This window comes from Desmodus rotundus, chromosome 5 (genome assembly GCF_022682495.2).
Source record: "Desmodus rotundus isolate HL8 chromosome 5, HLdesRot8A.1, whole genome shotgun sequence".
NCBI classification, from domain to species: Eukaryota; Metazoa; Chordata; class Mammalia; order Chiroptera; family Phyllostomidae; genus Desmodus; species Desmodus rotundus.
The window spans coordinates 124132036-124159325 of record NC_071391.1 but is presented as its reverse complement, the minus strand read 5'-3'; the positions used below and the strand labels follow the sequence as shown (position 1 = coordinate 124159325).

General features: G+C 47.7%; 1 long non-coding RNA gene across 1 annotated transcript in view; it reads left to right on the top strand.

The window, feature by feature from the left end:
• The window catches only part of LOC139440964 (uncharacterized), a 99291-nt gene extending 83385 nt beyond the window's left edge, over positions 1 to 15906 (top strand). Inside the window, exons 3-4 of the long non-coding RNA XR_011651295.1 lie at positions 14616 to 14711; positions 14858 to 15906. This is a non-coding gene — a long non-coding RNA (uncharacterized lncRNA). The remainder of the gene's footprint in view (positions 1 to 14615; positions 14712 to 14857) is intronic.
• The last annotated feature ends 11384 nt before the right edge of the window (positions 15907 to 27290 follow it).

Here is a 27290-nt window from a genome sequence, read left to right as displayed (position 1 = left end):
TAGCAGCTACTTGCTCTGCTGCTGAGGAATCTGGGACTGAGTCTGGTTTCAGGGGCAAAGATTCCCTGATTGACTGCCAAGGTCAATCTGCATAACAATAAAAGCCAGTATTTATTGACTAGGAACTTTGTGCTAAGCATTGTCCTAAATACTTTCTGTGCTCCATCCCCTGTCATCCTCTTTAGTACCTACCCTAAGGGAGTTCATAAAGGCGGAAAATCCCGCTGCCACAGGCTGAGATCGCATCGCTGGTCAGCCGCAGAGTCAGGACTCAGGTCTGGACGTTTGACCCTGGAGCCCACTCTGTGATGCCACAGCGACTCTCCCGAGAGCAGGGCGCCTATACTTTAAACCTGCCAGCTGGGAGAGTCCCTCTTCCTGGTCGTGATTAAAGGGGCATTTGGAAAGACTCCTGTGCTTTAAAACCTTTCCTCCACATTGTGCCTAAGGTCCAGACTCCCCCGCATTTCACTTCTTGGGTCAAAGTTAGCCGTTCAGGATCCCCTGAGAGGAGTCCCAGTTCATTGGAGGATTTCTGGGGATCCCCAGTCACGGGCTGGGTGCAGGAGCTGGGGAACAAAGTGGCAGGGAAATATCGGGGATGGGGCACGTGGGGTAGGAAAAGCAAGTCGGGAGGCACACATACAGAAGCCCTTCCGACCTGCCAGTCACAACCTTGGCACCTGACAACTTCGCCTGCGTCCTCCTTGTGAGGAGTTTCTAAGGAAGCTTTGTGCCTGTGTGCGACCTTCAGGGTTAGGCTAACGCCTCAGGAGGCTACAGCTGGACAAGCTGGCCTAGATGGAGGTGTGCTTGGCTCTCCTGGGTGACCTGAATGCAAAATGCCCCGTGCTTCGGGGGCAATGGGCAGTTTGTTATTTAAAAGGCAAATGAAACTTGCCGCCCAGACCGCACTTCCATTCAGGGTCAACTGAGCCTGGGATAAACTAGTAACCCACAGGGCTGGCACCCCTGGAGTCACCTGCCCAGCCTCCCGGAGGTTCTTCTGGGGACAGGCAATTATCAGCCAGCTGCCCCTGGCCCTGGCAGGACCTCCCCAGTGAGGGCAGGAGTGAGGGTGGATAGCTACTTGATCAGGAGTGATCTGGCCTCTTCGTCCCTCAGCACAGAGTAGACCTGGTGGGCTGAGCTCTCTCCGTGCCCCAAGCCCTGACAGGCTGCCCTGCTGTGCTGGGGGTGGGTATGGAGGTATCATGGGCAGAGGTAGCGATGTCCATTGAGGGGTGAGGCAGGAAAGTGGTCATTGGCTATAAAACAAGGGGGGAAATGAAACCAGTGCAGGGAGAGGTGTGAGAAAAGACAAAGGTGGAATTTGTGGAACCTGGCAAGCACAGGTAGGAGTGTGAGTGGCCCCACACCCTGGTTCGTCTCAGCCTGTGCTTCGCCTTCTCAGATTTCTCTCTGCCCTCCTCTCTGAGTTCGCGCTCATCAATGCCTGGGTTTACATGTCAGCTCGGCCGCTGACTACTTGCGGGCCCTTGGGGAATTTATGAGGCTAGGTGTCCTTGTAGGCAGAATGACACCATAGTCCACCTCACGGGGTTGTTGTAGGTATTAAACGAGACAATACATAAAGCACCCAGGGCTATAGGGGCATAGGAGGTGCTCAGTAAGTGGTATCTATTCTATAGATATTTTAAAAAATTATTGTTAATATAAATATAACAAAATCGACCATCCTAACTATTTTTAAGTGTACAATTCAGTGGCATTAAGTACATTTATCATATTTCACAACCCTTTCCTCAATCCATTTCTGAAACTCTTTAATCATCCCAAACAGCAACTCTGTACCCATGAAACAATAATACCCCGTTCTCTCCTCCCCTCGGGCCCTGGTGACCACCATTCTGTTTGCTCTCACTGAATCTGTTGGTTCTAGATATTTCCTGTACGTGAAACCATACATCTGTCCTTTTGTGTTTGGCTCATGTCACTCAGCGTGACGTTTGCGGGTTCATGCATTTTCAGGGCCTATGTCAGAATTTCATTCCTCTTTAAGGCTGAATAATATTCCATTGTATGGCCATATCACGTTTTGTTATTCATTTATCCACCGATGGGTATTTGGGTTGTTTCCACCTTTCGGCTGCTGTGTCCATTTGAGATACTACAGTGACTCCCGTGAAGAAGTGTTTTAGCCTGGAGATCCAAGCACAGGCCCTGGGACCACCCTGCCTGAAGCCCCTGCCTTTACTCACCACCCTGGAGTGCTTTTTACCACTTGGTGCTATAGTCTGGTCACCTGTGAAATGGGGACACTAGGTCCTCTGCACAGGGCTCCTTCGAGGAGAAAATGAGTCCCTGTGTGTGAAGGAGCTACAGTAGTTTCAGGTGCCTGGTCCCCGCTCAGGCCGACGAGCTGCTGTGATGGCGTTGGGGGTTGATGCCTTCCCCGGGCAGCACATACGAGACCTGTCTGGGTAGACTGGCGCTGTCTCACGTCCAAAAAGCGGTGCTTGGAGATGGAGGATTGCAGAACTACCAAGTGCTAGAGATGAAAGAACCTTCAGAGATCACCTACTCAAACCACCCCCTTTTACCAATGGGGACACTGAGGCCCAGAAAAGATGGGGACGTGGCTAGAGTGACAAAAGCAGAGCTGCGGCCAGGTACCTGCTCCCAGTGTCTACACTTGGCCATGCCTCCAAGCCTGGCCTCACCAGCCTTCCTCCTCCTGCTAGGCCCCCCTCTGTGGATACTACCCCTCTCCACATGGGGGGCTGCTTCAACCAGTAGGATTCTGCTCCAGTTTAGGGGGCTTAGGGCCCACCTGCCCTCTGACCTTAGCTCAGACATGGGGCCAGGGGGTGGCTGCACTCTGAACACTGCCTGCCCTTTCTCTTCCCACTGCTGCCTCGCTGGCGGGGGCTGAGGGGAAGGGAGTGTCAGAAAGCCTCGCTTGAGAGGGTCTTTCCCGGCAGAGGCAGGGAAGAAACCGGAGCTGACCAGCGCAGGGCCGGTGAGACTTGGCTTGTTTTGGGATTAGGTACCTGTGCGCAGTAAGCACATCTGTTGTTCAGCTGTTTGTGTTCTCTTTGTTCATTTCATTGGTTTTCTGTGAGGATATTTTTAGAGAATTCCAGCCTGTCTGAGTTCTGCAAAGGAGGGCAAAGGGGTGTGGTCCGCACCTGGGCAGGAGAACCAGGTGGACAAGGGGACTTGGTGGCCATGGGAACAAAGATCTCTGCCGGTGAGGACAAAACCCCGGGCAGAAAGAAAGGGACCAGCTGCCAAACTGCCCCTCCCCCTGGAAGGGCCTCTCTGTGGGGCTCTGAACGAAAGACGGTTTTGTTTGTTTGTTTGTTCAAAGATGACATTCCCCTCCCCTTCAAGGAATTAATGTAACATGAAGTTTCCCTGACTTGGTTATGTGGGGGAGCGCTCCCAGCTTCTGCCGCAGCCTTTTGGGAAGGAATGACCAGGAGGGAAGGATCTCAGAGCCAACGTCATGGAGCAGCTTCAGGGAGAAGAAGGGACAGGGCGCAACGAGAGGGGACACGGCCTGGGTGAAGGAGGAGAGAGAGGAATGGCACATTTTCTAAATCTAGTGCTTATGACTCTGGTGGAAATTGCACTCTTTTGTTCTCTATCATTTTCTCCTCCTTTTTAATCTTTCCCAGTGGGTGTGCTGGTCATTATGGCAGGAAAGTTTTTTCCTTCAGAGACCTTGAAATGCCATTGGCACAGACTGAACAGTTATGACCTAGCCCCTTCCTCACCTCCCAACCCCCACTCAAGAGAGATTCATCTGGGGCTGGGACTGAGAGGCAAGCGTTGGATTCCCCCTGAGGACATGGGGGGCGATATCTGGGCGGGTCTGAGTGGGCATGCTGGGAGAAGCCTTCCCCAGGACAGGAGATGGCTCGACTGGGCAGTCCAGGCTGCCTTGAAAACAAACACCCCGCGATGGGGCAGAGGGAGGAAGGGAAGGATCCTGCCCCCATCCAGCAGCTGAAAGTGAGAAGCTGATAATAGCGAGAAGGCCTGAAATGCACCCCGGGGTAATCAAGCCGTCTGGCACGAGCCCACTGGGAAAGGAGGCCACATGCAGCCTGCCAGGCTGTACCGTGCAAGTGTGAGGTGCGGCTGCTCAGTGTCAACAGCATGTTCCTAATGGGCCCTGTAGCTGGAGGGTGGGAGGGGCTCTAATCTGCAGGCCAGAGAGCCCGCCAATTCTTACCTTCCAGAGTGAAGGAGAGAATATCCAAGACTATTTTCTTCTGGTCCCGGATCTGCAAGAGGCTCAACTTTCCCTGGGACAAAGACCTTGGTTGCCACACTTGGACTTTCTACTAGCTCAGATGGTGGTGTGGGGAGCTTTGCAGGCTCCTGATGCTCATGGTAATAATGGCCAAGTCTTATACTGAACTTACTGAGAGCCGCCAGGCACTATTCTCAGAGTTTTGGCCTAAATCATCTCATTGAGCCCTCCTAACAACCCAACAAGATGGGAACCATCCCTGTCATCTTTATCTTCAGTCTGGGGGACTGGGGCATGGAAAGGGGGCAGGTGCAGCTTGGCTCAGAGCAATGCCCTTCACTGTGGGGCACTGGCTGTTGCTCCATAGCACAAGCTGGAGGGGAGATTTGGCCTCAGATGTCCCTGGAGCAACCAAATGTCCTAGAGATGTGGACTGTGGGTGTGTGGTTGGTGCAGGTGATAGCATGGCATCAGAATTGACCATCACCTAACTCAGAGCTGGGAGGATCCCGCCCAATCCCACCCAATCCCACCCCCTCCTAAGTTAGAGCGGCCAGACCTGGAGAGGATGTCTGAGTCAGGCAGCTAGAAAATGATGGAACAAGGATCCGATCTGAGGTCTAACTGACAGCATCCTTTCAATTACTTCACTGGAGAGTAATTAAAACCCCTCCCTGCCCTGTTCACCCAAGCCCCCACAGTAGAAGGCAAGGGCGGTGGGTGGCTCTTCTCTGCTGGAGATCCCTGCGGGGCTGTTGAGTTGATCACCAGTGCCTGCCCCAGGTCTGGCACCGAGGGAGCCCCTACATCTGGTAAAGAGGAATGAAGAGAACTGAAGAGACTTTTCTGTGCCATGCCTCCCTAGTCCTCCTCCCCGCTGACTGAGGGTCGGTTGATGTCTCTGGAGGCCCTTTGGCATGGGAAGCAGATTAGGTGGGGCTGTCTTTGGGCCTTGCCCAGAGGTCAGCTTGGATTACACTGGGATAAAGCCCTCGGCCAGGTCCTAGAGAGGGGTCTTGGGTCTGGGGTAGTTACCTCCAGATGTAGAGAAGCTTTGCCAGGTAATCATTGCAGGTAATAGCAGAGGCTTTGGATGAAGTGTCCAAACTGGTTTAACATCATTTTGGTATTTCTCTTATTTTGAGGGTTTCTTTCATTCACCTTTTAAGGACCTGCCCTACCTTAATCTCTGTTCCCTGAGGAATGAAAGGCTAGCTAAGTGTTTTGTTTGTTTGTTTTATTTGTTTAAGGGTTATACTCCTTTCTCCTGTGCTAGGCTCAGATGGTCTTGCCGCTGGGCCCCTAACCCACAGGCCCAGGCAGGCAGACTGGAGCTCTAGTGATGCTTGGATCAAGATGCAATCACTTCCTGATTTCAAAATATATTACAGAGCTACAGTAATCAAAATGATATGTTATTGGCCTAAAGGTAGACATATAGACCAATGGAACAGAATAGAGAGCCCAGAAATAAACCCATGCTTACATGATCAACTAATCTTTGACAAGGTACCAAGAATGTACAATGGGGAAAGACAGTCTTTTCAACAAATGGTATTGGAAAAACTGGATATCCATAGGCAAAAGACTTAAATTGTACCTTATCTTACACCATATACAAAATCAACCCAAAATGGATTAAAAGCACAGGCATAAAAAACAAAAACAAGTGGGAATTCACAAACTAAAAAGCTTCTGCACAGCAAATGAAATGGTCAAGAGAATAAAATGGCAACCTGTGGAATCCGAGAAAATATTTGCAAATCATGTATCTGTTAAGGGTTAATATCCAAACTATATAAGGAATTCTTACAACTTAGAAGTAAAACACCTAATAACCCAATTTTACAAATGGGCGAAGGATTCGAATAGGCATTTCTCCAAGGAAGATGTACAAATGGCCAGCAGGTCAAAAAAGATGCCCAACATCACTAACCATCGGGGAAAAGAACATAAAAACCCAGTGAGATACTACCTCACACTGTTAGGGTAGCTATTATCAAAAAGACAACAAAAGTATACGGTGAGGATGTGGAGAAATTGGGACTTTTGCACTCTGTGTGCGAGAACACACAACGAAAGAAGAAGCAAGAGCAAGAGCTGACGCAAGGTTCTAGTGACTTCCAGTGAGGTTCTGAATGCAGCCACTCCTGAAGACAGCCCTGTCCCCTGGACTTTGCCACTGTGTAGTCAATGCATTTCCTTTCTTGCTCTATGAGTTGGTTTTCTTGAAACAGAAAACATTTCATTACAACGTGGGCCTTGAGCCATATTGGAGTGGATGGAGGTGAATGAAGAGGGCCATCCAGGCAGATGGGGCAAATGAACTCGGGTGTGTTGGTGAGGGTGAGGATGCAGTGTCCATGGAGCTGTTTGGAAACAGACTGGGGCAGTGTGCAAAACACCCTGCAAGAGAACACGCGTTTTCATTGGACAAATCTTGTGGGATTGCTGGGGTGTGGTGTGTAAGGGAAGGACAAAGGTAGAGAGAGAGGAGTTCTAAAACTAAGCCCACAAATGTTTACTGAACTCTTACTGAATGCTAGGCACCGTGCTAACACAAAGAATTTGCCCAAAGTGACCCAGCTGATGCGTCCCAGAGCCAGGATTGTAACCTGAAACCCCCTCTGTCTGACTAGAGCCGGGACTCTGAAATGTCCTCTTCTGCTTCTACAGAAGATGTGGCCTCTGCCTGGGGGCAGCCGAGGGCCAGCATGGTGGCGGGGCCACAGGAGAGCGCAGAATTCAAGTCATTTTCCCCGGCGCTGGCCCTGATTTGACCGTGTGTTCATTTTCACTCATTTTGCTGTTTGCTCTTCGCTCCCCTTCCCGCAATTAGCGGCAGTCCTTGCACCCGGCAGATGAGGAGGCGACTGCTCCTGGACAGGCGTGACAACCTCCTGGGCTGGCTGGAGACACTCAGAGGGGAATGAGGACCTCAGGACCATCACCCCCCGCCCCCACCTGCTCTGGCTTCGATTTGCTCCTTCTTCCTCTCTGCCTCTTTCCGGCTCTGCATCCCCTTCCCTCAGATTGCCTCAGGAAAAGGAAAGAAATGTTTTTTTAAAGAGAAGTTTAATGAAACCAAACACTTGTATTTCCAGCTATTGACATTGGATTTGTGCTTCTCCAGCCCAGCCATTTGAGACAAGTCTTTAACGGCCTCTCTTTGCCCAACGGTTTAATGCAAACAGACCATAAAAAAATAAACTTTCCCCCAAATATTATCTTAGGCCTCATTTTATCATGCTTCCTTGTGCTGTCTCTGTGAAAGAGAAGAGAAAAGAATGTGGGTTTTGGCTGGTGCAGGGCTGGAGAGGGTCCCAGCACCCATTCTCCCCAGTGCGGTCTGCCTCCCAGAGTGCATACCGTCTGTCCCATGTCCACTGAGGTCTCACTTGGGCCCGTCTCACCAGTTCTCCAGTTCTCGTGCATTCTTCTGTAAAACGGGCTGCTCACCCCTGTCTGCAAGGTTACTGTAAGACAGATATGGCAAACACATGTATCTTTGGGAGTCAGAAAACAGGGCAGGTATAATACAAGAGGGGTTTGGGCTCTGATCTAACCAGAGACAAAATCCCCTTATCCAAATGTAGTCTCATTCAGCTTAAAAACAAGCAGACAAACAAACAAACAAAGCCTTAACAAGCACTCTTGCTGACCAAAACAAAACGTAATCACAAGTTGGGTTTGCCTTGTGGCTACCCATTTTCAACCCCACAAGAATTGTGACAGAATATTTGAGAGAGGTGGCTTAGAATCCACATACCTCTAGGTATTGTGGGTGATGCCCACAATTTATCTCCTAAGGGAGAAGGAAATGAGGGCGCTCCCTTCTTGAAAGTGGGCTCTGATGTGGTGAGGAGATGGAGAGACAATCAGGGGGTCCGCAGGGCCTGGAGCAAACTCTTAGCAGGTCAAAAGCATAGGGAGAGCAGGCCGGGCCGATGGAGGCCATCTGGGCTTACATGACAGTTTGGCCAATTTCAGACCGTAGCAACTTACCTGGATGTGACAGAGCTTTGAGCTCTGGGGAACGAAAAGCAAGCATTTACCCTGGTTCTCCTGTGTGAATTATATGATGAATAACCAGACATTACAAGGTGGGAAGTTCTGAACTAGGATTTCACCATTCTGAAGCACCAGATAAATTAACAGAGCAGACTGAGTCTTGGAATTGAACACCAGTGGCTGTTTATAATACAAAAAACGTATTTTGTAGACGAGTATGTACCTTCTGGTAAACAAATGCACGACCGCCTTCAAAGTCATCTTGCCACAGATAGTGAAACCCACGTTCGATCAACTGTGGATCCGACTGGCAGTGCAGAGGAACCGCAGGGTAAGAAGGTCACCAAGCCACAAAACCCACCCGGTAGGAAACCCTCCGTGACCCCCTTTTATCACCTTCAAATTTTACCTTACTTGGAAACTATAAAAATTTATTATTTTAATATTTAAAGACTGGGGTACTGTAGTAAGACACATAAATATTGCAATACACATTTAGAAATATTAAATAGAATAAAATCAACACAACATTAAATGAAAACTCATAGTACACCACATAAATCTCAGGTCTGGGCATTCACGCCTGTAAGATTTCCCCCTGAAACTGGGAAACTCAGTCCCAATGCTGGGGAGGCGGCGTCCGTGGGTCAGGGTCGGATTTCCCCTTGTGGGTGAAGATAACCGCTGCACTGTGAGTGTCACAGATACTGTAGATAATAAATTCTTCAGCAGATAAATTCAGAAGGGGAAAGCAATGGACAGGAAATCTGTACATTGGAGGAAAATCGAAAGTATTAGTCAAACTAAGCCGCGGTGTTGCAGGACGCGTGAGTGGGTGGCAATGCAGTAAAGGGAGGAGGTCATTATCATTAGAGACGGACGTGGTAACTGATGGGGGGGCAGGGCAGCTCTGGGGTGGGGCAGGACAGAGATGGGAGCCGTGGGCATGGCTGAATGAGTTCTGTTTCTTGATTAGGGTGCAGGTTATGAGTGTTTACTTTTTAATAATTTATTCAACTAGACACCTATTTTATGTATTTGCGCTATTTCTTTTTACCATATAAAGACTTATTGTTTGTTTTTAGTACATGCCCCTGACTCTTTCTCAAACCTCTCCCCCCACAAACTTGGAGCCCTTTTGACTATTAGCTGCCAATTTCTGGCTTCTAAATTCTGCCTGGCTCCCTATCCTCCTTTTCCTAGATTCTCTCCTAATTCTATATGGTGTCAATCAGAATGGGCTGGAGTGCTGCAGAAACAAACAACCCTAAGGCCTCCATAGCTTAAAAGGAAGGCTGACTTCTTGCTTATGCTTCATGTCTATGACATCTTAGCAGAAGTCTCTGCTTATCTTCATCGCCCAGGGACCCAGGCTCACAGGGCAGCCACCTTCTCGGATTTCTTCAGGGGCTGTGCCAGTACTCGCTGGCAGTCAAATGCTTTGGCATGGAAGTAACACATGTAACTTCTGCTCACACTTCATTGGCCAGAAGTGATCACATGCAGCCACCCAACCACAAGGTGGGTGAAGTGCCATGCTATAAATGTGCTCAGAAATATTTGGTAAACGATGTTCATAAAACAGCCCTTGCTTTGCATGGTTCCAATATGCACAATTTTCAATTACCCTGGTTTAGTTAAATAATACCAATCCCCAACAAAATGGTTCAGCTTTCAGTCACCACAGCATAGGACTGTAATTGCATAAAGTACAAATTTCACTGTCTGCTATTCAGACCGCAGATCACTACATAACAGCAGAGGCATATCTCGGTGTGAGGCAAAACTACCGCATCACGCCTCCCTGCATCCCTCCGCGATTGATTGGTCTCCCAGCATCTGTTACCCGGCTCATGCTCGGACACCGCAGCGTGGGCTCTGTTGTCTCCCATCTCCCAGCGGTAAACCCACGTGACACTTTACAAACAAGGATAATCTAAAGAGGGCTAGCTAACAAAAATTAAACTACAACAAGGACAAAAATATTTAATGACACTGGAAGACACACTGGATGTCATTAGAAGATTTGAAAATGGCAATAGCAAAGCAAAAATAGGACAGGGCATGGGGCTGCTGGAAGCGGTGGGGCTAACCATATTGGAAAAATCCAATAAAAAATGTATGAAGAAGAAGGTAAAGTCACTTCATCTTTTAGTTTAAATTGCACTAGAAACAGAAGGCCACTTATGGTTGAAGTGGAGTATTTTCTTCTACTTTGGACTGAAGATTGTAATATTTTAAAATCCTGAGCAGTCTGGCTAGCATGCAGGCCAGAGCACTGATGTTAGTTGCCTCAATGAAAAAAAATGGTAATTACAAGGAGACTGAAGAAGAACCTTTCACTGCCAATATGGGCTGGTTTCATCAGTTCAGAATTCAGCCTAAGTTGGTGGATGTTAAGCTACTGGTGAAGCTCAGGCACAGGTAAGAGTGTTGCTATGAAGTTTACACCCAGATTCCAAGAAAATGAAAATGTCCCAAGAGAAGTGACACCAGTGAAAACTTCACCTTGAAGGAGTGCTCACAGCTATTTCATGGTGTTGCAAGAGCAAAGAACAAAATACTGCAGGCCGATCCAATGCACCAGGGCACAGGAAAGATGCTTGCTCCGCGTCCTAAGTCACACAATGACAGGGAGAAGGCGAGACATGTTCAAATTCCCCACGTTTTTAACACTTTAATTTTCAATGTTTCCAATGTTTTAAATTACAGTGTAATAAGTAAATATTAATTTTCCTAATTTTTTCATTTTCCAATCCATTTATAACTGACAGTGGGAGAGTTTTAAATGTTTTGGCAAACATTTGCAAAGGTCACAGGCCAACTGTGATTCTTCCCGTTGATTAGCGCGACCACTTGGCCGAGTTCCAACTTACACAGCCATGCGCGTGCTCCTGCGCTGTCGTGCAAAGTGAGGGCTGCCAGTACACATACCTGGTTTGGGCGGAGTTAGATTACAGTTCCTCCACCTCTGTTCGTGCTAACTCAATTATGGGGAGTGCAAGGGCACTTCGGGAAAAAGAACTGGAACCACTAGGATTAGGTAGGTAGAGGGGCTCCAGGTATAGTTTGGCAGCCATTGTCCAACCCCAACCTGACAGCCACCTTGATGGCCGATGTGTGTGACCCAGAGTGGGAAAGAGCTCTGCGGGCAGTATGCCACTAAATGCACCCAATTAGGGTCCATGCCCTCCCGCTGGGCGCTCCAGCTAAAAAGTGTGTATTAGACAAAGGGGATGTGTTTCTTTACTCATTTCATGGAAAGGCAGATATGTCAAGCTACAACCAAAATAGAGACTCAAAGCCTGGCCAGGCTGAGGATTCAGGGACTCCTTGGGCCATTGAGGCCCCAAGGCAATGATGGAACACACAAAGCTTGTGTGATATTCAAGAGCCGTGTCTGTGTGGCAGCCACTGTTCCCAGGGAGAGTGGAGGGGCTCTCAGCACTGGGGTGCGAGCCACGTCCTGAGAAAAGGGTAGAGAGCAGCAGCTGGGCCACAGCAGTTTGCTCTGTTGAGAGTGTGTGAGCTCCAGAGTCCTCAGATTTCTGGGGGCATGGTGGGGGCAGAAGCAGGGCGGATGAGTGGAAAGAGGTCTGCAAGGGGGCTGAGGTTCCAAAGTGGCACTTAAAGGTAGCTCCAAGCTGGGGGAATTCAGACTACATGAACGTCAGTTTTATACACTGTCAATGAGACCTGGGGAATTGGGGTTATTTACAAATAGGGTGGCTATATGATTTATTGTTCAGAGTGGGGATATTTTTAAAGTAAAAGGAATTGCTCTTAATTACGAAACCTTTTCATAATTAAAGGCACAAATTGTCTGAGACAAACCACACCGTACACTCATCTTAGTTACAGATGAAATCCAGGTAACTGTAAATTAGAGGTCATATCAGAATTAATGAAAATAAATGAATTTGCCCAAACCAAGCTGCAGGCTGGGTTCCCTGGAAGTGGACTTTGCGTTGGGCAGCAGTGTAGGGATGTTTCGTAGGGAGTGCTTCCGGGATCAACACCTGTGGAAGGGAAGGAGGGAAAGCAGGATTGGGAACGGGGACTGCAAAGCACCCAAGACCTCAGCTGACCCCATGGGGGCTGGGGTGACTTTCAGAGTTATTGCAAGTTGGGATGAGGGGGACCCTCTCTTCTCCACACCAACCCGTCCTCAGCCGTGGCTGTCCCCGAGGGCAGGTTTCTGGAGAGGCTGACAGCGGACAGCACTGCCCGCAGTCCTGGAGAGGGTCAGGGTGGCATATCACAGCATGCCCTGCCCGGAAGGCAGCGGAGAGTTTGCGTAAACATATCATAAAGATACATGCTTTAAGTTCAATCATCAGTCAGGTCCTGTCAGGGAGAGTTCCTGTTGCATCTGCTTTGAACGAGAGTTGAGACACACTGTGATTAGCATACCAATTGCTTATCTGCCAATGATATTTCCAGAAAGGGGAACTTATTTTCTCAAATTAATAAAATGGCACCAATCTTCTTGGTCTTGCTCAGAAAACTTTTTCTCGAAGGTAAATTTCTACCCAGCTTCATTTGGTAATGTTTGTACTTAAGATACTTACATAGGGCTTCCTATGTTCCAGGCACAGTGTGATGCACTATTGAAACGTTAGCCCATTTAATTCTCGTAACAAACTATGACCTGGGCAACTCACAGAAAACAGAGCCCCTGAGATTAAGTAATCGAACTCGAGCGGCGGTGCCCGGATTTGGACCTAAGTATCATGTCTCTAGAGGCTGTGCTTATAACCAGTAGGCCATGCTATTGGTTGCCCCCGTGCAATCTTTGAAGAAAGTAAAACTCTTTTGTCTGGGATGTTGCAAAGAAGTAAAATAACAACAGCAGCAGCAGCAGTATCTAACGTGCAGTGAGCTTTTGTTACGTACCAGGCACTGTCCTTTAATCCTGGAGAAGACTTAGTGCCTGCTCAGAAGGAGATTCTGATTAATTGGAAAGCGAGACCGGAAATAGTTACATAATCACCTGTAAGACATGAATGATTAGGGGCCCTGATGTGTGTACATACAGGACAGGCTGTCACAGATGAAGTGGTCACAGAGGAACAGGTTGAGTTCAGATCTAGCGGACTTAAACCCTGGAAAGATTACGGGATGCTCCCCCCCTACCCCCGCAGGTAATGTACATATAAAAGATAGACAATATGATAACAAAAAAAGTAAAGAATTATCAGAAAAATGCATATTACGATTTAGAAAGGATTTCTCAAAGAAATTTTCTGGTAACAAATTCTTTCAAAACAACGCTTTTAGTTGCTTTGCTGGTGCCAGATTTGGTCTGCAGTTTGGGTAATCCCGTTCTGGGGAAAGAAGGGCTGCTGTGGATCTGTGGAGGCAGCCAGCCTCATGGGTCCTGAAGGATGAGTAGGACTGAGGAAGGGGACAGAAGAGGAAAGGATGAGCCTGGAGGGAGGAACAGTGAGCACATGGGCCTCCCTGGAGCACATGGTGTGTGCAGGGGAGCAACTTGATTGGGCAGATTGATTGCAGCCGTATTTTGGGTACAGCTCCTTGAGCTCCTGGTCAAAGGGTTTGTAATGTATCCCATAAGCAATGAGACTCGATGGGAGGTAGGTGCAATTTGGGTACTGTCATTTTCTCTCCTCCCCTAAATCCGAGTACCAGGCAGCCAAGCTATTCAAAGCCCTTTAGAGCAGAAGCCCCAAATAGCCAGCAACCAGGATGCCTGGTCACCCAGGGGCAGTTTGCCCAGGCTGTGGTTTTGACTCTCTTCAGTTGCTCTAAACAGCCAGGGTCTCCCTCTTTGCCCAGCTGCCCTTCCAAAGGGACCTGACCAGCCCAAGGTGTCAGGTGGCTGTCCCAAGTTGGGAGCTGACAGTAAGGGGCCCTAGGCCTCCCTCTGCCCCACTACCCAACAGTTTTCTGCTCTTGCAAAGAGCGTCCCACCAGGTATGAGTGCTCCAGCCATTTTGGTTTCATCTTTCCCTCCTTGTGCCAAACTGTTAAAACACTTTATTTTACAAAAACATCACAAACAAATCCAGTCTTGCAACTGCTCTGACCTGAAGCCTGCTGGAGGCAGAGGAATGGCAAGAATGTGCTGGGTGGTGTTACCGTGGCACATTTGAAGAAGAGGGTTGGTGGGAGCATCAGATAGTGGAGGAAGCCCCGAACAGCACTGTCCTGTCAGAGGCCCTTCCTCTCCCAGGACCAGTGGATCATCACCGCAGCTTGGGAAGGGGCCCCGCATGATTGTGCACTCTGTCCAGGAGTGTCAGCGGCTGTCCTGAACTGCTGCCCTGTTGAGAATTTGCAGATTGTTGGTGGTTGTGTCCTTTTCCTGAAAAAGAACTGAAACCTTGTTTTTCCACCTTCCGTTTTATGAATTCAGGTCAAAGCCTCTGGCTCCGCTCTTTGGCAGAATGAAACACCCCAGCCCGGCTGAATTCAGGATGGAAACGGTGGTGGAACTTTTGGCTGCGTACTGGTAAGAGGAGCCCGTGGCTGGAGTGGCTCTGAAAATGCCAACATCTGCAGGGGTGCTTGTGTGTGCATTTGTCCAAACTGCAAGTTTTCCTCCTCCCTAGCCTTGGTTTACACTCTCTGGATTCACTGTATGTTCCTGTTCCGCAGGCCTGGCCCGGCCCTTCCTGTGAAGCCTTCCACGGGGCCCACCAGGCCACAGTGGCCTGTCCCTGCTCACACAGCATCGGATCAGGTCCAGCGTGACCTGGATTCAGCTCATGCTCCCACTGCTTAGCTGTGCGCTTTCTTTTCTTAAGAAGACGGAAAGCCTGCTGAAGGCCAAGACTAAGTTTTCTCAGCACTGGGCTGAGTATAAAGGCCCTTCCCAAGGATGCTGATCTATTATAAATAACAAGATGGAAAACTTATATTAACTGATTCTTCCCAGAGAAAGAATGAAGGACACCCAGCACTCACTTTGATCTGTCTCGGGTAAAGCCAAAGAAAGTGCGGCTGGGAGAGACCTTCGGGGGCATTCAATAGACAACTGTTAGATGTTCTTCCAAGGGGATTGATTGCAAGTTTGAATAGAGCCAAACTAGTCAGAAAGACAGAAGGGAGATTGCCCCCCACCTTCAGCAAGCAAAGCGGGTGTGGCCTCTACATACATGTGCCCAAATGTGTTTGAGGGACACCACGCCATGAGCCTGCCTGGGCTCTCACAGGTCTCCGTCTGCCCTGGTAGCTGTATTGCAAACATAGCATATTCTTAGTTCATCTTTTTAAAAATAAAGGAGTGCACAAAGGGAATGGCAATGAACTGGTCAAGCGTTTTCTCTCAGCTGGATGATGATCATAAGGCATTGTTCTTGGTGAATTGTCGCTTGAATGAAAGGGAAGAGAAGTTGCTTCTAAAGTTCATGTTCTCTAGCGTGACCAGCCACAGGGGGCTCCATGGACAACATCCATATCACCTAGAAGCATGTTAGAAATGCAGAGCCTTGGCCCCACTCCTAACCTACTAAAGTCAAATTTGTGTTATAAAGAGGTTTGTATGCCTTGCTCCATAGAACACAGAGAAAATAATGCAATGATCTCAGTCTGGGCTTTGGAACTAGAAATAAATCCCTAGTGTGAATAATGGCATCCACAAACTGTCTCTGAAGCATGGGCCTTTATGGAAATCCATGTGCCTAGTCCAGGAAGGAAAGAGGCAAGGGCAGGTCTAGCAATAAGGGTGGGATTTCAGCCCTAAACCCTGCCCAACCCTCTCTGCACAAGCCCGCACTGAGGGCTGGGCTCCAGCCAACTGAATTCTCTACAGCACAGCCGCTGGGGTGACACCCGTCACACGGACAGACCTTGTTTTCAGCAATAACAAGTCATTAAGATTGAGCTAGCAAATCTTCAGGGAAGACAGCCCAGTCCTAACCTCCGTCATAACATTTTTCTTTTGCGATGAAGCATTGCAGGGTTTGTTGAAAGCTCATTCAGTGACGCTAAAGCTCAAGCACTCACGCCTTCCCCAGGTCCGGGGTAGGGGACTGGGGCATTGTGGGGATGCAGACCCATTAGACCAGAGGCATGGCCCTCAAAATCTATGCTCCCTGCATTGTGTCTTGCAAAAGGAATTGTTTTAGAATACATACTAGGCATAAAACTGTACATGCTGGAGTCAGACTGCCTGAGTTCATTTCCAGGCTCTGCCATTTGCCAGCTACGTGACCCGGTGCAAGCCTCAATTTTCTAGCTGTTAAAAAAGTGATACTTTATTTCCTGCATAATTTGGAGGAAATCCAATTTATCTTTTTTTTTCTCTTATGGATTGTGTGTTTGATATTGTATCTAAGAGACCTTTACAAGGGTCATAAGAATGTTCTCCTGTGTCCTTCTAGATGTTGTATAATTAAAGTTTTTATATTTAGGTTATTGTTTCTTTTCTGTTCACTCCACTTAGTTCTTAATTCTTCTGTTTCCCCCTTCCTGCCTTCTGCTGGATCGATTGAATATACTGAGGTCTGCCCCGAAAAAGTCCAGCCATTGTTAACTTAATGAGAATGGTTTGCATGACGTTGATGTAACCTGGCTGGAGGTTAATGTAAGGAGAGGGGACTGGAATGCGCATGTGTGAACAATGACAACTTCACTGTACTAGTCAGTGGGGGCGGTAAATGCCATTGAGTGAGCATGTGTACTGTGTGGCTTCTGCATAAAATGACTAAGTGAGAAGAGCAATGAATCTGCATCAAATTTTGCATTAAGCTTGAACATTCCTCCACAGAAACTGTTCAGATGATTCAGAAGGCTGCAGCTATGGGTAACTGGTGATTGGAAGCTTCATCATGACAATGTACCTGTTCATGCATCATGTCTCGTGCAGTTTTCTGGTGAAACATCAAATCACCCAGGTGACTCAGTCCCGCTACAACCCAGATTTGTGCCCTGTGACCTCTGGCTTTTCCCAAAACTAAAATCACCTTTGAAAGGGAAGAGATTTCAGACTGTCGATGATTCAGGAAAATACAACTGGTCAGCTGATGGTGACTGGGAGAACTGTGTGAGGTTCCAAGGAGCCTACTTTGAAGGGGACTGAGGCATCATTGTCCTATGTACAGTGTTTCTTGTATCTTACATCTTCTTTGATTATTACATGGCTGTATATGTTCTGGGCAGACCTTATATTTTATAACTGTTTTAACTTAATTTCAAATTTTTAGCTATACCACTTTACATTATTTCTTTAATGTCAATCTAGGGATTACAAAAAAGCATTTTTAGATTTTTCACAGTGTACTTAGAGTTAATACTGTACTTCTTTACAGAAAAGGTGGAAACCTTGGAATAGTATAAGTCAATTTACCACCCCCACCACTTCCACTGTAAGTCCATAGTCATTTGATTCATTGTTCCCTTACATGCAACATATCATTTTTCTTTGCACACATGTAAGGTTTTCTCTTTATCTACAGTTTTCAGACATTTAAGTATGATATGTCTCAGTGTGATTTTTTTGTTTTGTTTTCATTTTGTTTTAATATATTTTATTGAATATGCTATTACAGTTGTCCCATTTTCCCCCCTTCACTCCCCCCTGCCCTGCACACCCCCTCCTGCCCACATTCCCCTGCTGTAGTTCATGTCCATGGGTCCTATATATGCATTCTTTGGCTTCTACATTTCCTATATTATTCTTACCCTCCCCCCTGTCTATTTTTTACTTGTCATTTATGCTTATTCTCTGTACCTTTCCCCCCTCTCTCCCTCTCCCACTCCCCTGTTGATAACCCACCATGTGATCTCCATTTCTGTGGTTCTGTTCCTGTTCTAGTTGTTTGCTTAGTTTGCTTTTGCTTTGTTTTAGGTGTGGTTGTTAATAACTGTGAGTTTGCTGTCATTTCACTGTTCATATTTTTATCTTCTTTTTCTTAGATAAATCCCTTTAACATTTCATATAATAAGGGTTTAGTAATGATGAACTCCTTTAACTTGACCTTGTCTGAGAAGCACGTTATCTGCCCTTCCATTCTAAATGAAAGCTTTGCTGGATAGAGCAATCTTGGATGTAGGCCCTTGCCTTTCATGACTTGGAATACTTCTTTCCAGCCCCTTCTTGCCTGTAAGGTCTCTTTTGAGAAATCAGCTGACAGTCTTAGGGGAACTCCTTTGTAGATAACTGTCTCCTTTTCTCTTGCTGCTTTTAAGATTCTCTCCTTGTCTTTAATATTGGCTAATGCAATTATGATATGCCTTGGTGATGTGCCTTGGGTCAAACTTCTTTGGGACACTCCGAGCTTCCTGGACTTCCTGAACTTCCTGGAAGTCTATTTCCTTTGCCAGATTGGGGAATTTCTCCTTCATTATTTGTTCAAATAAGTTTTCAATTTTTTGTTCTTCCTCTTCTCCTTTTGGTACCCCTATAAGTCAGATGTTGGAATGTTTAAAGATATCCTCGAGGTTCCTAAGTCTCTCCTGATTTTTTTGAATTCTTGTTTCTTCATTCTTTTCTGGTTGGATGTTTCTTTCTTCCTTCTGGTCCACACTGATTATTTGAGTCCCAGTTTCCTTCCCATCACTATTGGTTCCCTGTACATTTTCCTTTATTTCACTTAGCATAGCCTTAATTTTTTCATTTAATTTGTGACCAAATTCAACCAATTCAGTGAGCATCTTGATTACCAGTGTTTTGAACTGTGCATCTGATAGGCTGGCTATCTCTTCACCGCTTAGCTGTATTTTTTCTGGAACTTTGATCTGTTCTTTCAGTTGGGCCACTTTTTTTGTCTTGATGCACCTGTTACATAGTAAGGGGCGGAGCCTTAGATGTTCACTAGAGTGGGGTAACGCTGGTCACTGTGCTGTGATGCTGTATGTGGGAGAGGGGGCTGAGAGGGAACAATGCCATGTGCTCCACTCTCTGCCAGTTTTCAATCACTTCCTCCGCTACCCACAATTAAATTGGGCCCTTCTGGTGCTGATTCCCAAGTGGGTGGGTTTGTGTACATTCTAGAACCCTGTGGGTCTCTCCAATGACCTCTCCTGTGAGGCTGAGAGTTTCTCCTCCTGCTGCCTCAACCCCCACGGGTGTTTTCAATCAGAGGCTTGAGGCTTTATTTCCCCACTGGAACCCTGGGTTGTGTGGTCTGTCTCCCCAGTTCTCCCTCCTGGTTGATCTGCGTGAGCATGTGGGCCACCCGCTCCACCAGGCACCACCTCGCCATCTCTGCCAGCTGCTGTCTTGCCTGCCCTGCTCCGTAATCCACCCCCTCGCTGGGTCCGCCAGCTGCCGCCTTGCCACGACTCTTATCTGCCTGGCTGCCGGCCTCTACCCCTCCTACTGGTCTGGGTGAGTGTGTCTTCTTTAACTCCTTGGTTGTCAGAGTTCCATACAGTTCAATTTTCTGTCAGTTCTGGTTGTTTTTTGTTTTTATTTTGTTGTTGTCCTTTTGGTTGTGCAAGGAGGCACAGTGTGTCTACCTACACCTCCATCTTGGCCAGAAGTCTCCCTCAGTGTGATTTTATTCATAATTATCTTGTTTGAAATTCCCTATACTTTGAATCTGTAATTTATATCTTCAAATTTGAGGATTTTTTTCAGCCAGTTTTTCTCGAATGTATTTTTTGCCCCATTATCTCTCTCTACTCCTTCTGGTACTTTAATTAACTGCATACTGAAACTTGGGGTATTGTTGCACATGTCCTTGAATTTTACTCAGTTTTTAAAATGTTTTTTCTTTCTTGTCTTTAGATTAGGTCATTTCTTTCTATCTATGTTCCACGTTGCTCACTCTCTCCTTCTTTGGGAGACTGGCTTCCTAACATAGCCTGTTTACTATTTAAACTAGAAGCCTCAGCTCAGATTTTAAAGTACAAAGAAAGTTCACAGTGCAAAGATTTATTAATATTAACCATGTAATACCATGACTGCATACATAATATAATTCAAAACCTGTCCTCAGTTTGACAACTTTCTAAAAAAAAAAAAAACAAACAACTTGCGCTTTTGTAATGAGTTCATAACGTGACTAGGAGTTAGGAACCTGGTTAGGAGATAGACACCAAGCAGAGAGTTTATAGCACAGTGTGACCAGGTGCTGAAATCCAGATGTGAACAAAGTGCCATAAGAGCACAGAGGTACACCTGGCTGCCACTACCCCAGGGAGTCAGGACAAACCTTCAGAGGGTTGGCATTTAATTGGGCATTTTAATTGTCAGGAGGAGTCAGGCTTTGTGAAAAAGCTGAAAGAACATTCTAGTCAGAGACATTCTGGGAAAGGCCAGCTATGGTGTGGGAAGAGGGGGGAAGAAGAAATGGAGTATAGTGTCCCCAAGGAGAACTCCAGGAGTAGCCCATGTCAGGCTGCCTTGAAGGTCAAGCTGAGGAGTCGTGTGTTCCTGTTACACCATATAAAGACCCTGGTGGGGTGGGGGGACTCCTCCTTTACCCTAGGGAGACTAAAGCAAGCTCTCTGCCCTCAAGGAGCTCTCAGACTGGTTGAGAAGCCAAATCAGCCTACATCAAACAACAAGAAGAAGTCAAACACCCATGGCTGTCATTCTATTCCAGCCTCCATCGTCTCTCACTTAGATTCTTAACACCCTGCCAATGCGTCTCCCATTATTACAATGCTCACTTCCAATCCATTTGTCACACTTGCGGTCAATCATCTTGTTGATCTATTGCTTGGAACCATTCAGTGGCTCCCCACTGTACTTACAGTGTTCTGAGTCTGCGCCACGTCCCATGGCCTCGTGCCCGACCTTGCTCCCTTCACTCATCTCACTCTGTCACAGTGGCCTCCTGGCTGGTCCTAATCAGGCCAAGCTCTTGTGGGCGTCAGGGCTCTGTGCTGACTGCTGCCCCAGCCACTGCTGCCACTTTCCTCCCAGCTCTTCCTGAGGCTACCTCCTTCTTAGCTTTAGCTCTAGTGTAACTCCCAGCTTCTCAGAAAGACCTTCCCTACCTCAAAAATCTCCGCTGTTAAAACCTATCATGATGCCCAAATTATTCCATTTAAAGTGTTAAGGACGAGCCCTTTAACTTGTTTACCTGATTCACACCTACCTTTCCCACTGGATATAAACCACAATGGCGAGGAGCTTGGCTGTCTTGTTCTTCATGAAATTCCCCAGCAACTACTATAGTGCCCGGCACATGGGAGGTACTCAAAAAACGCATGTGGATAAATGGCTATAAGTAAATGCCAAAGGGTATGTTATCAACCCTCTGTCACAGAAGGGGAGATGAGCGGGGGTGAAGGATCTGAGGAGGGGAAAGCAAACCTTATATGAAGGGGGGCAGCCCCTCATTCGTGATCTTAGGGAGAAGGAGCAGCCTTGCCTGTGAAACCGATGCTTTGGGTGAGATACCCGGCTCTCCTGTTCTCCGGGCCCGCTCGGGGATGCACACTGCAGGGCTTGGACTTACACACTCCACAGAAGGCTGCTTTGGTTGCAAGCTCATTGTCCCTGCCCCAATTCTTACTTCTAAGTCACAGGATGATTTTGAAGAGCTTGCTTGCTTCATCTGCTGTACCAACCCAACAAGAGAGGAAACCTGTTAACTAGGAGTTTACATCTTTTTTCCAAAGACAGCAAAATAGGAGAAAATAAATCATTCTTGAATAATTTGATTTGCTTTATTATTATTTTTTAAACAGAGCCAATTATGTTTCTAAAACTGGGATGCATTTTTGGAACTCTCCTGCCTGAGACCCAGGCCGGGAAGCGTCACATGATTAGAAAATGCTCACTGAACAGGAATGCCTTCCTCTGTCCCAAGCACTGGCCAGAGAGACACAGAAGAAGCCAGTGGTGTTGGCATGTGCTTTTATTGAGTGCGAGGTAGAGTTCAGAAAGTCTCCAGAAGAAATTCTTTCAGGGACAGCACGTTAGACAATCCAGCCCTCCTCCTTGCCCACCCGCCCTTGCCCCTCGTGCTTTCGTAGGCACAGTGGTGGAGCAAGAGCCTCTGGCCTTGGCCTGGTCGGAGTGGGCCATCACCTTCCTGACCCCTCAGAGAGTGTCTGTAGTGCTTTGACGATTTCTCTTCTGGGCGCACTTGTGATAACAGGATGAAGGCCCACTCTACTTGGGGGCTTCCTTGGTTTAAAGGGGCTTCCTCCGTTAGAGTATTAAAATAGGATGCAAACCCCCACCCCCACCTCCAACTTCCTTATCCGGTTTCCTTCTGCCCTCCTTCCTCCTCCCCAATCAAGTGATTATCTAAAATGCATACATGGAACAGACTGACAGATCTCAGAGGGGAGGGCGGTGGGGGGCATCTGTTATAGTGTCAACAACTAAAAATTAATTAATAAAACATAAAATAAAATCTATCAGTAAAGAGTTTGCTACCTGGAGTGGTGAGTCTCTCTATTCCGGAATGTTTTTCTTGCTTAAGGCTCCTGTGTCTTTGGCCTGGAGGGCGTGTGTCAAAAACAGAGAAGAGCAGCTGGGTCAGAGACAGAGGTGCCTTCCAGGCTATAGAATGGGTACAATTTCCAAGTTGTTTGAATGGCGTGGCTCCTCAGCTGCTCCTCCTGGAAGGTCCCAGAGCAGTTTGGACACTGAAGTGTGTGACCCCCAGCCCCAGCAAGCAAACGCAGGAAGCAACAAACGCCCAGAGCCTTCGTGAAACAGGCCAGGATGTCCTTCCTAGGTCACATTCTGGAGAATAAAATGACACAGGCAAAATCATCAGTGTGTCAGGGTCACAAGGGCCCGCTACTGTGCATAGGCTGGGTCACGAGAGCTCAGACTGAACCTCCAGTCGAAGGGCTCCCTCCATGCCTGTCTGCCTTTCCCTCCCTCCCCCAGACAGCAGATGCCTCCTTGAAATTTTAGAGATTTGTAGTAGTCTCAGTAGGGGATTTTTTTAAAAAGATGATCTCCCCTTTCCCGATTCCTTCTCTGAGTGGACTGCCTGAGGAGCTGTCTGTAAGACATTGTGGGTAGGTATCTCAGACAGGAAAAAAAGAAAAAGCACTTTAAATTGACAAATCAGTCCAAACCACTAGGTTATAACTCTTTTTTTTTTTTTTTTTTTTTGCTTTTCCAGCAGAAGAGTAAAACAGACGCGCCATTGGCAGCTCCTTGGTGCTAAGGAGAGGCCGTCTCCTGCATGACATCAGTATTTCACCAGAGAGCCTGGCGCTGCCGGCTTTCCAACCATACAGCAGAAGATGCACACGGGGACAGGGGAAGAAGGCATAAATAAGACACAGATTGCAGACTTTTGGATGTGTTTAGCACATTTTTGTGACTTCCTTTAATACCACAGACCTTGTGGTTCTTCCCCCATTAGGAGAACAAAAGACCAGCCTGAGGTAGGGTTGGGGGGAGGGAGATTCATTCAATAAAAAGTTCTGTTTGCCTAATTAGCATGTTTAATTCAAACACTGAAAAGGGGAGGCAAAACACGGGAAGAGAAGAAGGAATACCAGAGCTGAGTAACTTAAGATATAAAAAGTCCCTTCATTAAATCAGTTGTTTTTAAATTCATAATTGAACTTAAATAAGGAGCGACCTATAGGCAGCTGTTTCTAATATCGAGTCCCCACCGCACATGAAAGACGCATTTATTCCTGCAGCCGCCTCCCTACCCTTGGGTGTTATCAGCTGAACATGTTTTGAACCTACCTAATGCATTTGAGGTAGCTTGGGTTTATTTTTCTTTCAATAAAATAAATGGTTTTGTAATTAAATTTCTGCACTGCCTGTGCTTAATGGTCACATTGACAAGTGCTAATGTATGGCAAGAGAATGAGTTTGAAATGAAACATGCTGTTTTCGAATCTGCAAGCAATTTTGCAGTAGGGCAATCAAACCCCTCATGCCAGCGAAACATTTTCATTAATCTGCTCACTGCACCCCTGCCCACTCGCTGGCCAGGAGGACACTTCCAGCTCCCTCTCTGCCCTTCCTCCCCCACCCTGCCTTTTTCTCAAACACGCATGCACACACACACACACACACGCAAATATCATGAAGCAAGCCGTTGTTTGAAACCATATTGTGGTCTCTGGCAGGCAGGCCGGTGGAAATTCGCTGACTTTACACCGTGAAATGTTGCAGCTGCTCCTCCGAAGGGACTGGCTGCCTCAACGTTTCAGTCGCTGGCAGCCAGTCAACAAGAAAATCTGTCCCTCTGTTTTCCTTTTTTTTTTTTTTAACTTTTTCCCCTTAGCTAAATTTATTTTTGAATAAATCTCCTCATAGAAAATCGAGAATGGCTATTACATATCTGGACTTGGCCTGCGCAAACCACTTCAAGCCATGGCAGAGGCGGCGCCTTCCAGCCTTGTGCTTTAGCGGGTTCATGAATGGAAACCTGGATGGCAGGCTGTGGTCGTGGCCGGCTCCACTGCTGCCTGCTGCCTGGGTTGCAGAGCCTGCAGCTCCAGCCTGCAACAGGTACCGGCAGTGGGCACGCGACCTCAGGGCCTGCCCCTTCCCTGGAAGGCCTGTGTTTCCTTTGGCCACTAGAGGGATGGCTTCCTAGGGCGGTGGCTGCCCTGGAGCCTCCTAGGCCCCTCATCAAAGGCCAAGAAGGAGGTATAAGGCCCACATGCGGTAAGGGCATGGGGAAATGGGGACCAGTGGGGTCTCTGGCTCAGGGGCTGCCCATATGAATGCTGACTCACCCAGCAGGGCAGGCCAGAATTACAAGCTGTCCTACCCCAGCCAGGCTTTCTCTTGCTGCAAGCTAGGCTGGTGTTTAGGGGAAGGGCTTCTGTGTGGCCCCGGGCTCCCTGAATTTACTGCAGTGGAAGATACAGGAGATGGCTGCTTGCAGGTTTTCAGGAGAATGACCAAAGATCTTCACACCTAAGAACTCCCCTGCCTGTTTCCTAAGGCCTGGATTGCCTTTAGTAGGGGACAGAACCTTTCATTGGATTGAGGCCGAAGTCCTTGGAAAGGAGACATAGGGAGGAACCTTAATCTCCAATTGGGCAAGGCAAAGCCCGCTGTGAGAGGGTGAAAGAAGCCCTAGCTAATTAGTATCTCAGTGGTGGGAGGGGGAGGAGAACTCTAGGAAGGAGAGAGGCAAAGAAGTGGGGGTACTAGCATCATAGCCAACAGACACCTTCACAGTGGTCCTGTGAAGAAATAGAAAGTTCCCTCATGAAACAACCGCTAGTAGATTTGTGGGAGAGGTAGCGGCTTCATCTTATCCAGGGTAAAGGGGCAGAGGAGTCCCAAGTCCCGGAAGGAAGAATGGAGAGACGGTAAGGAAGTGAAGCTGCTCCAGTGAGCCTTGGATGAGTCTGAGCCAGGATCCCGAAGAAGCTCAGATATGATGTGAGAGCTCTGTCATCCCCCATTGAAGTGACCATCCTCATTGCTCCCCTCCAGCAGTGGAATGCCAGTCATTCATTCACTCATGCACTCAGCAAATAAGTTCTCGCCATGAGCAAGCCATGTGGCTGCATCTTTCAGGGGGCAGGCATAACCACCACGTGGTCAGCCATGTCACAGATGGAGAAAGTGCTATCATGAAGATACAGACAAACCGCTACGTGACTTCAGAGGAGGAAGCAGTGAGCTGGGCCAGAAGGACTAACAGAGAGCTTTATGCAGGAGATGAGACTTAAAAGATGAATAAGGTTTCAAGCCCTGGCTGGTGTGTCTCAGTGGATTGAGTGCCGGCCTGCGAACCAAAGTGTCGCCAGTTAGGGCACATGTCTGGGTTGCAGACCAGGTCCTCAGTAGGGGGCACTCAAGAGGCAACCACACATTGATATTTCTCTCCCTCTCTTTCTCCCTCCCTTCCCCTCTTTCTAAAAATCAATAAATAAAATCTTTTTTGAAAAAAGATGAGTAGGATTTCAAAAGGGGAGCATGATGTTCCAGGGTGAGGAACCAACTAAGCATGAAAGGAACCAGTATAACATGGAGGTATGAGAGTGTTTTATCTGGAGAATGACGTGTGGTCCGGAGTGAAAGGAGGATAAGGTACGTGCCCGTGTAGGGTGTGTCTGTTGGTAGAGGTAGGAAGGGTGATGGGAAATGGAAGTGAAGTTAAGATGGGGCCATAGTGAGAGCCAGGATCAGCAGGCTACAGAAGCTATGCTTTCTTTTGCAAATCACAGCCACCCCTTAAAGGTGTTGGAGCCTTGAAAATGGGAGGAAGTGCTGAAGTGGTGATGTGACCCCCATCTGTATATTTGTAATAGACCCTGTGAGCCGTTAAAAAAAGTGGGGGGGAGGTAGGCTGAGGACAGAAGACAGTGGAGGCAGGCAGCCCCATTCAGAGAGGAGCAGGGCTGGCAAGGCACAGGCAGTGTTCCTGGTGTGAGGGAAGGATGCGGGGACCCCCCAGAGGTAAGGTGCAACCCATCCACCCTGGTGGGGGGAAGGGAAGGCCAGCAAGTTATTTGCTATCTTCAAGGTGTCTGAGAAGATGCTCACGGCCATGATAGAGACAGGGAACTCTAAGAGAAAAATGGTTAAGGTAGGGAGAGAGGAAAACACCAGCTCCACTTGGATGGGTGGAGTTGGAGTTCCTGGTGGTGATTTTCATGAGACAACATCCAGGAGGACGAAATGGACCAAAGGAGGAGAAAGGCAGAACTCTGAGGAGCATCCGCGTGGAGAAGTGTTAATGCGACAGATGAAAGGGAACAGCAGGGGAAATAGGAGATGGGCCAAGAAAAAAAGGGAGGCGAGTTTCGAGAAGGAGAGCTGAGCACATTTATGATGCTTCAAGGAGGCCCCAGAGGGGGAGATGGCAGTTGGGTTCAGCCATAAAGAGGACCCTGGTTGTCTCTGGGAGGACAGTCTAAGTAAAGGGGAGGTTGCATGGAAAGTGAAAAGAAGAAACAACAAATGTGAATTTAGAGAACTTTCACAGTGATGAGTGAAAGGAAAGTTTTCTTGTGTGGTGAGCCCTTGAACGATATTTAATGAGGAATGGATAAGGAGGGAGAGACTGAAAGGGCACCAGAGAGGGGACTCTGGTGGGGAACGACCATGGGAGAGGCAGAAAGGGGTGGAGAGATTGACCTTCACAAGCAGCAGGAGGAAGGCGTGATGGGCCAGACACCGTTCAGGTAAAGGCAAGGGCAAGGATGAGAGTACTGGCAGCGGCTTGGGGAAGGA